This window comes from Phodopus roborovskii, unplaced genomic scaffold (genome assembly GCF_943737965.1).
Source record: "Phodopus roborovskii unplaced genomic scaffold, PHOROB, whole genome shotgun sequence".
NCBI classification, from domain to species: Eukaryota; Metazoa; Chordata; class Mammalia; order Rodentia; family Cricetidae; genus Phodopus; species Phodopus roborovskii.
Genome location: NW_026126407.1, coordinates 51,855,238 through 51,872,782, shown reverse-complemented (window position 1 = coordinate 51,872,782; position 17,545 = coordinate 51,855,238).

Sequence of the window (17,545 nt, the reverse complement as noted above, 5' to 3'; positions counted from 1 at the left end):
AAAAAGCAAAATGCCAGTACCTAAAGAAGAGCAGCACTCAAGGTTGACACCTGTGTGTGTGTGTGTGTGTGTGTGTGTGTGTGTGTGTGTGTGTGTAAAGCACAAATGTTGACCAGTAACAGCATCTATTCATCTATCCATCCACTTATCCATCTATCTGCCAATCAATATGCCCATCCATCTATCCATCATTCTATCCATCTATCCACCCATCCATCCATATGTTCATTCCAGCCATCCATGAATGCATCCATCTGTCTATCCATCACTATGCCTACCTACCCATCATGTTATCCATCTATCCACCCATCCACTCACTCACACACACATACATAGGCCAATCCAGCCATCCACCTACCCAATACCCACTGAGCATCTTCTCCCTATACCAAGATTCTGAGAATTTGATGAACTACAAAGATGAGATGCAAAAATTATCTAATTTAATAATCTCCCCTTGGTACAGAAACAGATGAGTAAAGCAATTTAAAATACAGATGTGGGAAAGAGCCTCAGGACCTGGCAGGGTGGAGCAGGCATGCTGAGGGGCCAGGTGAGGCTTCTTCTTCCATTTGACACATTTCACTAGGACTCTTAGCTATTCTATCAGAGCTCTCTCTCTCTCTCTCTCTCTCTCTCTCTCTCTCTCTCTCTCTCTCTCTCTCTCTCTCTCTCTGTCTGTCTCTCTCTCTCTCTCTCTCTCTCTCTCTCTCTCTCTCTCTCTCTCTCTGTAAGTTTCTGTTTCCCCAGTATGGAAGCAAATGAATAAAAACAACAACAAGGAAGAACAGAATCTTAAGCACTGGAGAAGCAAGCCTGGGGCAGGAGAGTCCTTGGTGGGAGTCAGGCTAGGTGTGAGGGCATGAGGACCAGGAGGCAGCAGAAGCAAGATCAGAAAGCTGACTAGGGCAAGCTTATACTGAGGCATTTAGATGCTATACTTAGAGCAAGCAGTAACCCCCAAAGAGAGCTGAGGATCTTGGACAGGTGGCTCCAGGTAGCTCTTCTGGGGCTTGATGGCACTATCAGTTCCTAAGGGTGGTCATGCCTACATCAATGGCAACAGCACCTCACAGCAGACAGGAGCCACTGTGGGGATTAGATCGTACATTCTGCTGTGGTAACAGGGCTAATTGATGATTGATACCAACTGTGAGTGGGGGAAAATCATCCCTTCTGCAGGGAGAAAATGAAGAAGGTGGCCCTAGCCTGTCACACAGGAGAGGGAGAAAGCCGAGATTTACCAAGCAATAGCCAATGGAAGGGGGCAGCCTCAACTGACACAGACCAGCCACACTCTAAGGAGTCACAAAGGGGCCTTGGTCTAGAAAACGGTGCCTTCCCAAACTGCAAGCTTAACTCCCTCCTCCAGGAAATAAAAGACTTGACCACACCTCCATTCTCATCCTCATCTTTTCCTTTGGTGACCTGGAAGTCTCATGTGGGCACTGGCTTGCCTTTCCCAGCATGAAACTCCCCACCTCAGAAAGGTTTAGTGGTAAGCTTTCTCTCTGAGGTATCAGGAGATTTGCACAAATTTGTTTCTGTCAGGACCTGGGACACAATGGGTGCTCAACAAACATCAGACCCCAGGACCTATTCTGAAGATTGCCCTATGCCTCCTGGATGGCTGGTGCTCTATAGTGAGGATGGACAGAAAATGACAGGAGAGAGTATTGTGCATCCAAGGGATGCTGGCAGGGAGAAAAGGTGCCATGACAATCACATTCCAGCTCTGTTATCAGTGTGATGGTGAATATAAGAATCAGGAGACAGATCCATTTTAAAGGTGGAACTTGTCTGGGAGCATGTTTGGGCAGCTCCAGGCCCATAAGTGCTTGAGCAAATGGGGTGGAAATCACTGTCCAGGCAGAGTAAGTAGTTGTGATCTCAGGGAAGCCAGGCAGTCTGCCATGGGGGTAGGTTTGCCTGTGCCACCTTCTCTAGCCATTCCTACATCTCACTTACCAGTCCGCACACTTCTGGGAACCTTCATGTCCAGCTCTGTGAACCTTTGCTTGGCAGTCTGCATTCTGCTCAGTGAGTGAAGCTCCCGGAAGCTGGGACTCAGGGCCAGGTGAGAGGAGAAGAAAAGTGGCAGTTACCCTGACCTGACTGCAGGTCAGCCAGTCAAAATCTGGCTTCCAAGCCTTGGAAAGACCGAAGCATGAAATGCCACCCTCATGCCAGGAACCTGCCCACATCTCCTCACCCCCAACCCAGGAGTTCTTGATGTCTCACCGAGCTCTGGGAGCTTCTAATGCTAAGGAGGGCCAGGCTGTGTGGGTTCTTTCAGAACTCCGTGCCAGGGGAACGGAAAGAACCCTTGACATGTGGAAGGAACCAGGTGGGTTACCTTCCCTCTCTGGGTTTCTACCCTGTGTGGACAGAGGGAGGTGGACAGGCCTAGATTTGCCAGGGTGACAGGACTTCCAAGAATGGACACAGAGTTCAACAACAGATCCAATAAGTCATCTTTGTCAGCCCTGACACAGGCCAGACAGACAGGGTAACAGGGTCAAACAAACCTGTTTATTCAACAAAGCAAGAGATTTGCTGGGTTCAACCCAGCCCCTATCCCATCTAGGCTCTGTAGAGAGCAGACTGGTCCTGGATGGTGACAGAAAAGGTGGCTGCTTACAGGGGACAGACAACAGTCCAAACACTCCTTGCTTACAGTCTCCAGCCTGGGTGCTAACCCTGAGCCCAGAATCTGCCCAGGAGGCCCAGTAGAAAGCAGTACACTCCACCCCAGCCTAATCCCTATCTCACAACCTCAAATGTGTCTCTGATAGACAACCACATCACAGACAAGACCTGGGCCTGGCAAAAGCCTCTGCTTGATGTGATTCCAAGACTTATTCAGGCTATAGCCTGTATCAGAGCCTCCTTCCCTTCCATGGCTGGTAATACTCCATGCATATATGGGCCACAGTTTGTTTTCTGGTTCTTTGATGGAGGTCGGGCTGATCTCATCTCTGGGCTTCTGTACACAGAGCCACTATGAATGGTTATTTCCTGGAAAAAAAGTTTGTGGGCAAAGACCTACTGAGTCTTTGTTTTAGATAGAGGTGCTGGGATATATGGTCACCCATTTCACCGCTAGACTGTTTCTTGTGTGAGAGAACCCAGACAGGAGAGGTCATCTACTCTATGATTTTGCTTATATGAAATAGCCAGAAGAGTAAACCCACAGAAGCAGGATGCAGGTGGTTGCCAGGGACCAAAGAGGCAAGGAGGGGAACAGGTGCATTGGCTTTGCATTGAAGAGATGGAGATGCTTTTGAAGTAATGGAGGTGGTGGTTACATCTTAGTACAAATGTGCTAAATGCCACTGCAGCTTTCATTTTTAAATGGCTAATGTTACCGATGTAAGTCTCGCCTCCATAAATACATAGTAAAGCTGGGAGGTGGCTCAACCAATAAAATGCTTGTGTCTCAAACATCAGGACCTGAATTTGTCCTCTAGAACCCACACAAAAAAATAAGCTGTGCACCGTGGAATAACTCTTAAAATCCCATAGCTAGGGAGGGAGGTACTTGTGGAGCCTTAGGACTCACTATCCAGACATCCTAACCTACTCAGCAAGTATCAGGTCAGTGAGAGACTGTCAAGAAAATCAAAACAAGGTATATGATGCTTTGAGAAATGACTGCGGAAACTGCCTCTGGCCTCCATATGCACACATACACATGCACACACATACATGCACACACGTGTGCATACACACATGCATATGTACCTGCACACACCCACACACAGGGAGATAGAGAAATGGGGGGGCACAGGAATACTCCTACCATGACTCACAACTAGCAGCTACAGAAGAGCTACAGAAGGGAAGGCGATAAATGGTGACCCTGCTGGCAGGATGAGCAATCAGAGCAGGAAGGTAGGTATTCCAGTCCCATCACACAGGAGTCCCACATGTAAGTGAACACTAATCTTAGAGGGGAAAAATCCCTACACTTGTATTAATTTTCCTCCACAGGTTTTAATTGAAAAGAGGATATGGCGTCATGGGGGAAATAAATCCTTACCTCATCCATTCAAAAAGCCACGTGGCATCATTAGAAATTACATTAGTTCCTCAAAAAGCAACAGTAATGAGGTAGAGTTGGAATCAATAAAATATAATATATTGCCCTGAGGCATAGATCCATTTGATGCAATTGTGTTCCCCTAAGGCGGAGCTGTGGTACTTACAGCATTAATAAGGCAGAGTGAGGCTGGGTGAGGCAAACAAGCCTTCGGTCCCTTCTTGACAAGCAGCCCATGATGCCCAAGGAGCCAACTCTTCAGCCACCTACTTGCACCCCTGGAAAAACTGACTCCATCTTTAGAACTCACCCATCAGAGACACCAAGAGTTTTTCATTCACCAATGAGCCTTCGATGATCTATTAACAGTGTCTGTTTTAGACAAGGAATGAAAGGTGCTGTGGTTGATTAGCAACGTAACTTGGGCACTAGAAGCAGAGTGTTGTGTCTGGTGTCAAGCATGTGTCCATGAGGCCAAGGAGTCCCTACTGTAAGTGGAAAGGGTCATCCAGAAGTTCAAAGGCCACCAATACCAATACCAATGACAATCTGCTTTCTCTCCTACCCATTGCTAATTAAGCAAGCAAAAAATCACATTGGCAATACAGGTAGGTGGTGGTGGCACACACCTGTAATCCCAGCACTTGGGAGACAGAGGCAGGTGGATCTCTGTGAGTTTGAGATAAGCCTGGTCTAAAAGATCTAGTTCCAGGACAGCTCCAAAGCCAAAGAGAAACCCTGTCTCAGAAAAAAAAAAAAAAAAAAAAAAAAAAAGCACATTGGCACAGGAAACTGACTTACCTCCTCATTTCCAATAAATACAACATCTTCACCTAAAGTATAATGACTGCTTACCTGACTCTCAGCCAGGCTGGGAGGCAGAGGCAGCAGATCCTGTATGGAAAAACACAAAAACAAGGAAGATTTAGTTTTTACGAAACAATAACTTTGAGTTTGTTTTTCTCACAGGCAGTAGCTACAACACTACTTCCAAAGGAGTATTTATCCATTCATTCTGAAGTGTTTGTTGAGGGAGTAATAAACAACAATTGGGTTGCAGGATCTTTATTTTTAACAAGATAAGAGTCTGGACATGTCAGGAAGGAAATGCAGGACAGTATTGTAATTAAAAACTGTCAATGTGCAGTGATCAGACGGGGACAGACATGTGAAGGAATGGAGGGTGCAAAGGCCCTGGAGAAGATAAGAGTGGATGGATAACAAGAGGAAAATCTAAGGAGCCAGCCATGGATCAGCAAGAAGAGAACATGAGGATATCAGGGACCAGAGCACACTCAGTTTCATGACTGACATTTGGAGTTTAAATGCTGTGATGTTTAGATTTATCATCTTGACACAACATAAGAATTACCTGAGAAGAGCCTCCATAAGGGGTTGTCTACACCAAGTTGGCTTGTGAGACTGTCTTTGCTAAACAGTTCATTGATGCGGGAAGACCCAAACCATTGAGGTTGACATCATTCCCTAGGAAGGGAATCCTACACAAAATAAGAATATAGTGGAGCATAAGCATGCACTTATTTCTCTCTGCTCTTGATGTGTGGGTGTGATGAGACTATTTGAAGTTCCTGTCTTGAGATCCCTATGGTGATGAACTATGACTTGAACTTATAAGCTAAATAAACCTCCTCTTCTAATTTGCTTTTGGCCAGGTTCTTTTATCACAGCAACAGAAATGAAACAGAAATATGTGGCTTTCTAAAGAATCAGGAAGCATAAGTTTATACTCCTTCCTAAAACAACGTCCCAGTTTCTGAGCTGGGAGCCCATGGAGATAGTCCTTGCCTCTGTGAGCATGCTCAGTTTCAGACCTATGAGAGTTGAGATGCCCCACCCCTCCTACCACAATGAGACACAGCCAAAGATCCAGCCAAGACCACAGATCATACCTCACCAAACATCACTTAGGTGGGGAGGACCAACCCAGACACTCTGAGTGAGCAACCAACAGGAAGATATGACATATGAGGACTAGCCTATCCCTGAACCAACACACCATTCTGCAAGCCAAGAAGGCTGGCTCTTTTCTCTCTGCCTCTACTTCTGTACTTCTATCGTAGTTGGATCGCCTGCACTGGATTCTTCCTTCCTTAAGTCACATTAAAACCCAAACTCATTTTTCCCTCTCAGGTCATATCTGTTCACCACAACTGTGACCATTACCAAAGACACAGGGAGACCTACTCTGGTGGCACTTCCAGACTGGGGCTATTACAGAGAGTAGAGACAATGTCAAAACACAAATACCACTGTGGCTGTGAGGAACAGTGTGAGGAAGATCCACTCTTCAGAACAGCAGACCAATGTGTTACCAGTAAGTTTTTTCCCCCGCCAATGGTCCCACAACCACACCAGCCCCAAATAACACACAGAGATGCTGTAATAGATATAATTCTGTTGGCCAGGTACTAGTTTCTTATCAGCTAGCTCTGTCTTGATTATTAACCCATTTCTATTAATCTAAGTATTTCCACGTGGTCTCCTCTTACTGGAGAGTAAGGCTGGCATCTGCTCTCTCCAGTCTCTACATGCTGACCCCTCCTTACTCCTTTCTCTTTCCTCCTTGTCTCCTAGTCCCTCCTATCTTCCTTTCCTATTGGCCAACAGTGCTTTATTCATTAACCAATAAGAGAAACATATTTACATAATGACATCTCCCATCATCTCCTCTTTTCTGTCTAAATAAAAAGAAGGGTTTTAACTTTAACATAGTAAAATATATCACACAACAGTTATCAAATAAGAATCACAGTTAACAATATTTACTCCATTAACATTTAGTAAGATTTAAAGAAAATATTTCATCATCTATCCTATCTTTGTGTGTCTAAAGTCTATGTAACTTATCTTTAATCCTAACTAAGGAAAACTATAACCATAACTATTTGCCTTCAAATCCCTCAAAGACCACAGAAGGATAATATATGAACTCTAGAAATGACTGAGACAACTCACTGCCTGGTCAGTCACCCAAAGTTCTTCTGTAATCTTCCATCTTCAGCCCATAGGCCATAGTGTGTCTGGCAGACTCTTCAGTAAAGCAGAAAACTTTAAACTGTCTTTTTGTATTGGCAGTTTGTCAGTCACTTTTCTCTGTGTCCTGCAGACTGTCTGGCAGACTCTTTCATGAAGCAGGAACCCCGCAACACTGTTCATCCTGTATCAGCAGTCACATTCCTGTGGGTCCTGCATGTTCAGTTTATACAGCATGAAGTTAAACAGTCCAGACAAGAGCAGTATCTTGTCCAAATGGCTAGTGTTTCCATATTGGAAGCAAACTCCATATGTGTTTCTTCTATGTCCATCTTCCTTTGTGAGCAGTTGTGCCTCACTGTTAAGAAAAACCCTAAATCATTTTAAATGCCATATTTTGTAGGTCTTTGAAAGGTTTGAAGAATGCCTATTTATCTCAAATACATGTCTCTTTATCTAGAAATCTTAACTAACTTAACTATAAGATCTGACTATCATAGGTACTATCTATAATCTGTATTGAAATATACATTACATTTCTGCATAACACCTAAACAAGAGGAGAAATATACATATCACAAAATTGACCTTAAATTGTATCAATAAATGAAAATCCATTCCAAAACAAAGTATTCACATCTATACCATAACCCCCTTTTTACCTTTAAAAAGAGATTGGTTGTGGTCATTAACCATTTATAGCCAACCCAATTTAAATGAAAAAAATTAATAAACAATATTTGGGAATTTGGGTGTTGTTCTTTCCAAACTGCTTCCTGCTGGTAGGGGGTGCTGTCATGGGGAACCCTAAAAAGACACAGAAATCCTGGCTATGGTCTGCAAGGCTGTCTTGTCCCAGTGACAATGCTTCAGGGGTCTGGCTTGATCAAACCATGCTAGTCTGAAAGGAATCCACAGCTTTTCATTTTCTGTGGAAATAAAAATTGAAATCCTTTTCCCCAGTAACTTGTCCTTAGACTTAAAATTTAAAGTCAAAGAATTTTTAAAATATAAAAATTGAATTGATCCAGCAGTATTTGTTTTAATAGTTGTTATTTCCTCAGCAGTCAAATGATACAAAGACAATATAATACTGTACAGTATCCCAATTCTCTCCATCTTTACATGGCTTTTTTATTACTCTTTTTCTTTTACTTTTATTTTTTCATTTTTTGAGACAGGGTTTCTCTGTCTTAACTGTCCTGGAATTCACTCTGCATACCAGGTTTACTTTGAAATCACAGAGATCTGTTGCCTCAGTCTCCTGAGTGCTGGGATTAAAGGCGTGTGCCATCACACCCAGCTCCTCTCTGTCTTTTTAAAACCATTTTATTCCTTCTCTCTCCCAAGCCTACATATATTTTAGAACATACTGTAAACCTTTAGTGCTTTTTCTTAATGTGAATCTGTCTTTACTGTAAATCTTTATCTTTTTCTGGCCATGAGTCTTTTATCTGGTAAACAACAACATTGCTAAAATGAAAGCTATGGCTATATTAGCCGCGGTCTATCCAAGATGGTGGCTGGTACCGCCAGAACTGAGAGCTGTGCTCACTGTCTTGGTCTACGCTGCCATCCAGCAGCATGCTGCCGGCTTGGAAATGTGGTCACTGCCATTGTCAGCTCTCATACACACCAATGAATTGTTAGCAGCACTTCTTAAAAGCCATGCAGTTTTTTCCACTTATGTTGAGTCAGGAAACCTCCCTTAAATGAGCCGTGCAAGTCTCTGCTTGTCTCTCATAAAACAGAGTCCAACCCAGAAAAATGCTGTTAGCAAGAAGCCTTGCTTGTCTTTGTTCTTTTGTTTGTAAAACCCTTTTTGAAGCTTTTGTTAAATTTTAAGTGGAAGTTCTTATTAGCCACGTTGCAGCGCCATATTGTTCGAGTAGGTTTTTCTGCCTACCTGGACTCACCGCAGTGCCAGCCTCAAATAACACACAGAGACACTGTAATAGGTATAATTCTGTTGGCCAGGTACTAGTTTCTTATCAGCTAGCTCTGTCTTGATTATTATCCCATTTCTATCAATCTAAGTATTTCCTCATGGTCTCGTCTTATTGGAGAGTGAGGCTTGCATCTGCTCTCCCCAGTCTCTACATGCTGACCCCTCCTTACTCCTTCCTCTTTCCTCCTTGTCTCCTAGTCCCTCCTATCTTCCTTTCCTATTGGCCAACAGTGCTTTATTCATTAACCAATAAGAGAAACATATTTACATAATGACATCTCCTATCACCAATGCCCTATCAGAAACACTTGGCAGTGACAACATTGATGGTTAACTCTGTCTTCTCAACAGGACCCAGCATCACCTAGAAGACAAGCCTTCAGGTGCACCTGTGAGGGACTGTCCTATCAGTTTAATCAAGGTGGGAAGTCCCAACCTAAGTGTGAGGGCACCGTGCCAGGCTGAGGCCCTAGACTAACAGGAGAAAGTGAGCTGAGTACTAGCATTCATGCTTCTGATTCCTGACTGCAGGTGCAATGTGACCAGCTGCCCCCACTCTCCTGTCACCATGTCCCCCTGCCATGATGGACTGCACCATCACACTGTGAGCCAAATTAAAGCCTTCCTCCCTTAAGTTGCTTTTTTAAGAACAGAAAAATAATTAACTCAACAATCAAACATCTATTGTTCCCCTATGATGTGAGATTGGCAGCCACATAAAATCCATATTGCTGAGGCACATTGCTTGAGCTATTGCTCTGAGAGTAACATCCAAAACCTACTCTCTCTCTCTCTCTCTCTGTGTGTGTGTGTGTGTGTGTGTGTGTGTGTGTGTGTGTGTGTGTTGTATATGTGTGTTCCTGCCCACACACTGGTTATGGAGCCCAGAAGTCAATGTCAGAAGTCTTTCTCTATCACTTCCATCTTATCTTTTGAGATGGATTCTCTCACAGAGCCCAGAGATCTCTGGTGGACTAGCTTATTGGCCAGCTAACTCCAGGAACACACCTGATTCTGCCCCTCACCCTCAGTGCAGGTGAGGGGCACTTCTGTACCCACCCTTTATGAGAATTCTGGAGATCTGAACCCTGGTCCTTGTGCTTGAGCAGCAACACATTATTCACTTGGCCTTCTGCCCAATCCCCAAGACGTATTTCTAAATGCACTGGGGGAATCGGTGTTTAAAGCATGCCACAACCAACATGGAAAGGGGCCATTTGTCCTGTTCCACAGTTTCAAATTATTATGCATCAGGTTTTTTTTTTCTTCAGACAAACAGGCACACAGTGACAGGCAACTCCATGAGCTTCCTGTATGTGTGTGTGTGTGTGTGTGTGTGTGTGTGTGTGTGTGTGTGTGTGCGTGTGTGAAAGCACGCATGTGTGTTCCCAGGTTTATAGGAAATAAACATATTCTGCCTCACAACAGGAAGAGATTGGATTCTAGCATAGGTTACAGCAGAGGAGGTGACAACAGGAATCAGTTCACCTCTCTGAGGAAACCATCAATAAAACAGATCAGGCTCCAGTCCCCCATGTAGATGTTTACCTCCCATTTCATGGAAAGGGGTAAATAACAGCAGCCCATCCCTTCCCACCAGATTTGTGAGCTCAGTGGATCAAACCGCTCTCCCAGGTAAATATTCTCCCAGGTAACGGCCTGGCCCTTCTTAAAGAGACAATTAATGAGCAACAAGGTTGTTCAAGCTGAGATAATTTGTTTGGTGGACAAGTAGAGCCATCTCACCATACCACCAAATGGCCATCTTGTCTTCCCTTGCTGTTTCATTAGACACCTCTGAGGATCCATCCAGCCCACTCCAGTGATGGAAGCTATTTTTGAAATAATTACACAGCTCAAACTTGGGCTCACTTGAAGGCGGAAATGCTGGGTGGGAAAGATAAAAAATGAATGTCACCCCTTTCTCTCTGCAGGAGATGCTCCGTGGGCTTGAAAGAAGAGAGAACAGTGCACAAGGAGTTTATCCTTAGAAAACCACTGTGGAACTGAAGGGCTAATTCTGAACAGTGTCTGGTGCCTGCCCTCCCCAAGCATGCTGAATGCCTCCTCTCCGTCCTCAGTGTCTGGAAACCTGAGCATCAAGAAAGAGGGGAGAAAGGGCTAGGAACAGAGGAGGAGACTGGGACAGACGCTGAGGCTGCAAGTCTCAGGACTGCATGGGGACAACTCCAGTTGTACTCTGGAGGTGCCAAGATATAGTATGTAAGAAGTTGAGACATGACATCCTATGCTCTGAGCCATGTCCATTCCATGCCAGTGTTAGTCGCAAATGTAGGAAACTCAAGTGACCTGGAACCACCTTCCCTTTTCCTCCCCAGCCACGCTGTCTCCTAAAGCCACTGTGAGTGAGAACTCATAGCCATCCCTCAAAAACAATGAGTGGGCCGGGAAAGTGGCTCAATTGGTAGACAGAGTGCTGGCCTTGACAGATTTGGAGCTGAATTTGAGCCCCAGAGCCCATGTAAGAGAGCCAGGCAAACACGCTGCCTCAAGAAACAGGGTAGGCAGCATCCTTGGGACTGGAGAGCCAACTTAGTAGTTAGAAGAGCATACTGCTCTTACAGAGGACCCAAATTCCATCCCTAGCACCCACTTAGTTTGGCAGCTCACAACTGCCTGTTACTCCAGCTCGAGGCGACCCAATGCCTTCTTTTGACCTCTGTGGGCACCCACATACATGTGCATACATTCACACAAACACACATACACATAGATAAAAACAAATCTAAAATAAAAAAAAAAAAAACAGGTAGACAGAATCTTAAGAAATGCACCCAGAGTTGACCTCTGGCCTCCACATGCACTTGTATACACACACACACACACACACACACACACAGCTGAATGCACACATGAGCATACACACACCCCTGTGCATACACATATACACCTGCACACATGCAAACACACATGCACACCCATGTGCACACACATATACACCTGAGTGCACATACACACACACGAGCATACACACCTGTAAACACACACGCCCCTGTGCACACACCTGCACACCTACACACACAAGTGCACAACACTCACAGATTAAGTGGCAGTTTTTGCAAAGGCTTCTTGGTGCTGCCAAACAATGAGGCCAGGCAACCTGCATCAGCCTTGGGGTGGGATTAGAGCTGGGAAACCCCTTTCTGGTTCTCCTCTGTTCCTTCTGCATGAATCAGGGCAGCCACAGTCTCCAGGAAGATTAGGGAGAGAAAGAAGCAGAGTCTGTCTTCTGCTATCCAAAGGAAACTACAGGGCCCAGACCCAGAGACCATCCCTGGCCTTCCCTGGGAAAGCACATGATGAGAAGTCCTTTCCCTGAGTCTCTATCCCCTTTTGGAAAATGCTCCAAGCAGCAGCTGCTGCTACCCCAAAGGAGGGTGATTCAAAACATGCCTACTGAGCCCCAGATCCTTGGGAACCTCCCAACAAAGTTTCTCTACATGCTCCTCTTTTCCATGGAGGACTCCCCTTTCCATGGAGACCCCTCTCTTTTCAATGGGGGAGCACCTTTACATCAGAGACCCTATTCCAGTGGGGATTCTTTACAATGGGCATCCATCTTTTCAATGAGAAAGAACCTCCTCTGTTTTCAAAGTAGACTGACAATCAACAACCCTAAAAAGACAAAGTAGAAGGATTGTAATTGTGCCAGCAACAGCATGAAAATCACTCCATTGGAGGAGAGTTAAAATGTTGCGGTCCCCACAGTAGAGCCACAAGCAAGGTCCCTCCTGTCTTCACTGTTTCGCAGAACATGAAAAGAGGCAAGAAAAGGTCTTAGGATCCTGAAGACACAAATCCATTTGACCTGATTCTGACCTCCAGGACTCCTCTCAGCCAATGGTTCTGACCCCAGGACCCCTCTCAGCCAATGGTTCTGACCCCAGGACCCCTCTCAGCCAATGGTTCTGACCCCAGGACCCCTCTCAGCCAATGGTTCTGACCCCAGGACCCCTCTCAACCAATGGTCCTATTGAACAAACTGGACTCACATTTGGCACCAGGTGGATGTAACATCACCAGCCTGCCCTCAAGGAACTTCCAAGTGACTCTGGAGGCAAAACTCAGAAAACTGTAAAAGATGAGGCTCTCTAGAATCTTGCTGTCCAGATAAGCAATGGGACCAAAAAGGAAAGGGGGGGTGAGAAAATGGAGTTTGTGGGGAGTCACTAGCCAGGAAAGGACATGGGAGCCTGGGTCACTGAAGGAGAAGGAAGCATGAAGGATGAATCAGAAATCAAAGGACCCTTGGAAGAGGACCAAGGGGGAAGAGGGGTACACAATGGGAGGGGTACAAACACCCCATGCCACCCCTCAGCCCCTCTGTAATATTTCCCATATTGATCACTGGCTATTGGGAAATGGATACCCAGAACCAGTAGACAACCCAAACATAGACAGGCAGGTGGGAGACTGAAGAGCACGTTAGCAGGTGTGACTAAAGCCAGCTTCTACAACCAGTCCTAGGTATTGGGGACAGGAGAGGACCCAACATAAGGCAGAGAACAGAAATGTAAAAAAGGAGACAATGGCATATGCCACTCACTATGTGAACCCATAGCAAACAAATGATATTATGCCTTATCCTCTACTATGTCCCCAAGGCTTGACCACTCTTGGCACCCATTAAGGGCTTAATAAGAATTAAAAAGGTATATGCATAGATGGATGGCAGATGGATGGATATATGGATAGGTGTATGGATAATGTCATAATTACAGATACTGTTGCTATGATAAACACAGAGACCAAAAACAACTTGGGAAGGAAAGGGTATGTTCAGTTTACATGCTATAAAACATAACCTATTGAGGGAAGCCAAGACAGGAACTAAAACTGGACAGGAACCTGAATGAATAATCTCTTTCAGGGGTCAGGGAGTAGTGCTGCTTACTGACTTGCTCCTCTTGGCTTGCTTAGCCTGATTTCTTACAGCATCCAGAGCCACCAGTCCAGGAATGGTACCATCCACACTGGGCTAGGTCCTCCCACATCCATCACTAAGAAAATGTCCCACAGGCTTGCCTACAGTCTGATCTTATGGAGGGGCATTTTCTCAACTGAGGCTCCCTCATCTCAGATGACCCCAGCGTGTGTCAAGTTACCATAAAACTAGTGAGTATAAGTGAATAAATGGATAGCTGGCTAGATATATAGATGTGTGGGTAATGGGTAGATAGATAAAGGGATGGATTCATAGATGCATTCATAGATGTGTGGAACAATGAATAGAGGATGGGTTTATGAATGGAGGATGGGTTTCTGGATGGGTGGAGGATGGGTTTCTGGATGGATGAGTGGACGGACAGACAGGGAGATGGGTGGGTAGGTGAGTGGGTGCTTGCACAAATGAATGCATGGATTCATGGAAAAACAAATGAGTGATTTTAAATTCTATCATAGTCTTCTATTGTTAAGAATACAGAAATCCAAAATATAAAACTCTTTAAAACCGTGTCTGTTTAAGTTCATAGCACCCCGGAGGCCCTTCTGCTGAGTGATAAGACTTGGGTCACATAGCCTAGGGCAATCTTATCAAGGCTGTGAGACATGGAATCCATCTGCTTACCTCTCCACATGCAGTTTTCACCTGTGCAAGGCAAACCAGTTCATTGTATTTGTCTCTGGTGGGAATTGAAAATCAACGGAAGTGACCCACAGAAACTTCATAGAGTGTGTACGGCAAGCAAAAAGGGTGTGGTAATTTATATAATGTCCCTATTTCTGCTTTCCTCTCTCTCTCTGTACCACCAGACAGCAACACTGCTGCCCCACAAGACACCTCACAACCATACAGGTCCTTTCCCACTCCATCACTCCTATGGATACAAGTAAGGCACCAAGACACAGAAAATAGCTACACATACTTAGTGCATGACGGGTTGATTATGCTGAGGTTTCATAATCCAGTTCAAGGAAGAGGCCCCAGCAGTTAATTTTTTAAATGCAATCTATATTTAATGTAATATGAATATTTAACTCACTTAATGCAATATTTAATTTGATCTCCAATACAAATAAAAATAGTAGGCAAAAGAACGAGGTCTCAGCTGGAGAGCGCCAGTTTCCAGTGAGATCCCACTACCCTGCAAAACCTTCTCAAGTTCCAGCCCAGCCCTCGTCCTCTTCTGCCGGCTATTGGCCAGAGGTGAGTCTGGGCCCAATCGGGGCTGCCTGTCCCCTTCAACCTCTTTACCCCCCTCCCCCGCCTGAACTCCCTGGATTGGCCCCTGATCCTGCTGCTCCTGTCTCCGGTCCCCTTTGAGAGCACCCTTGGAGCTCTGATACACCCCCACCCATCCCAACCTCCAGCCTACCCCCCCACCCTGTGCCCTACCCCACCTACGGTCCTGCCGCTCTGGTTGAGCACTGGGACAGAGGGTGGAGCCAACAGTCCACCCTACTTCGGAGACCTCTCGGAGCAACTCCGAACAAAGGAGACCTGACTATCCACGTGGGACCACCTGTAATTTCCACCGGCTTGGTCCCTGACCCCGCCTCCAGTCCTCTGCTGGAGTCCCAGGCCCCTCCCAGAGATCCGCCTATCTCTGCGGGTCCACTTGGAGTTCCTGCAGGCAAGATCCTTGACCCCCAAATCCGGGCCCTGCCAAAGAACGAGGTCTCAGCTGGAGAGCGCCAGTTTCCAGTGAGATCCCACTACCCTGCAAAACCTTCTCAAGTTCCAGTCCAGCCCTCGTCCTCTTCTCCCGGCTATTGGCCAGAGAGAAGCCTCCTAGAGAGCTTGGACCACACAGAGATACAGACATTGAATCTTTGATCCACATAAGCCCATCTGGGAAGGACCATAGAGAGAGGGAAGAGACACCACCAACACCTACAGGAAGAAACTATGGGAAGAAGACAATACAAGAGAACACCTAACAACAGAAAGACAAACATGACACCACCAGAATCTAGGGAATCTACACCAACTAGAATGGAACACAACAACAAAGCAGAGGAAGCAGAAGGGTATGACTTAAAAATCACCATCATAAAAATGATAGAGGCCCTCAAAGAAGATATGAGAAAATCCCTTAAAGAAATAGAGGAAAAAACAAACAAAAAAGTGGAAGAAATGAACAAATTCCTTAAGGAAAGTACAGAAAGCCAAGAAAAAACAATTAACCAGGTGAAGGAAACGGTTCAAGATTTGAAAACCGAAATTGAGAAAATAAAGGCAACACAAATGGAAGGAAAGCTGGAAATTGAAAAGCTGGGCAAAAAATCGGAAACCACGGACACAAGCATAACCAATAGAATTCAAGAGATGGAAGAGAGAATCTCAGGCGCAGAAGATAAACTAGAAGAAATAGATTCATCGACCAAAGAAAACCATAAATCCAACAAATCCTTAACACACAATATCCAGGAAATGTGGGACACCATGAAAAGGCCAAACCTAAGAATAATAGGCATAGAGGAAGGTGAGGAAGCCCAGCTCAAAGGTGCTGAAAACATATTCAACAAAATCATCGAGGAAAACTTTCCAAATCTGAAGAAGGACATGCCCATGAAAGTACAAGAAGCATACCGAACCCCAAATAGGCTGGACCAAAGAAAAAAGACCCCTCGACATATAATAATCAAAACACCTAGCATACAGAATAAAGAAAAAATATTAAGAGCAGCGAAGGAAAAAGGACAGGTAACATATAAAGGCAGACCTATCAAAATTACACCTGACTTCTCCATGGAAACCCTCAAGGCCAGAAGGTCCTGGATAGATGTTCTAAAAGTATTAAGAGAACACGGATGCCAGCCTAGGCTACTATATCCAGCAAAACTCTCAGTCAAAATAGATGGAGAGAACAAGATATTCAATGACAAAACCAGATTTTCCCAATATGTATCTACAAATCCAGCCCTACAGAAAGTATTGGAAGGAAAATTCCAACCCAAGGAAGGTAACTACGCCCACAAAAATGTAGGCAACAGATAATCCAACTACACCAGAAACCTAGGGTGAAGCAGAACAAATATATTCACAATACCACTGCCAACAACAAACCTAAATCAAACAACCATCAACAATCAATGGTCCTTACTCACCCTCAACATTAATGGTCTTAACTCACCTATAAAAAGACACAGATTAACAGAATGGATACGAAGACAGAATCCATCCTTCTGCTGCATACAAGAAACACATCTTAGCTCCAAAGATAGACATTACCTCAGGGTAAAGGGTTGGGAAAAGATTTTCCAATCAAATGGAAATAAGAAGCAAGCAGGCGTAGCTATCCTAATATCTAACAAGCTAGACTTCAAACCAAAACTAGTCAAAAGAGATGAAGATGGTCATTTCATATTCATCTCAGGAGAAATCCATCAACACAAAGTCTCAATTCTGAACATCTATGCCCCTAATACAAAGCCACCCACATTCGTAAAAGAAACACTACTAAAACTCAAAGCTCATATAAAACCTCACACACTTATAGTGGGAGACTTCAATACACCACTCTCAACACTAGACAGGACCACAAATCAGAAACTCAACAAAGAAACAAAAGAATTAACAGAAGTTATGTCTCAAC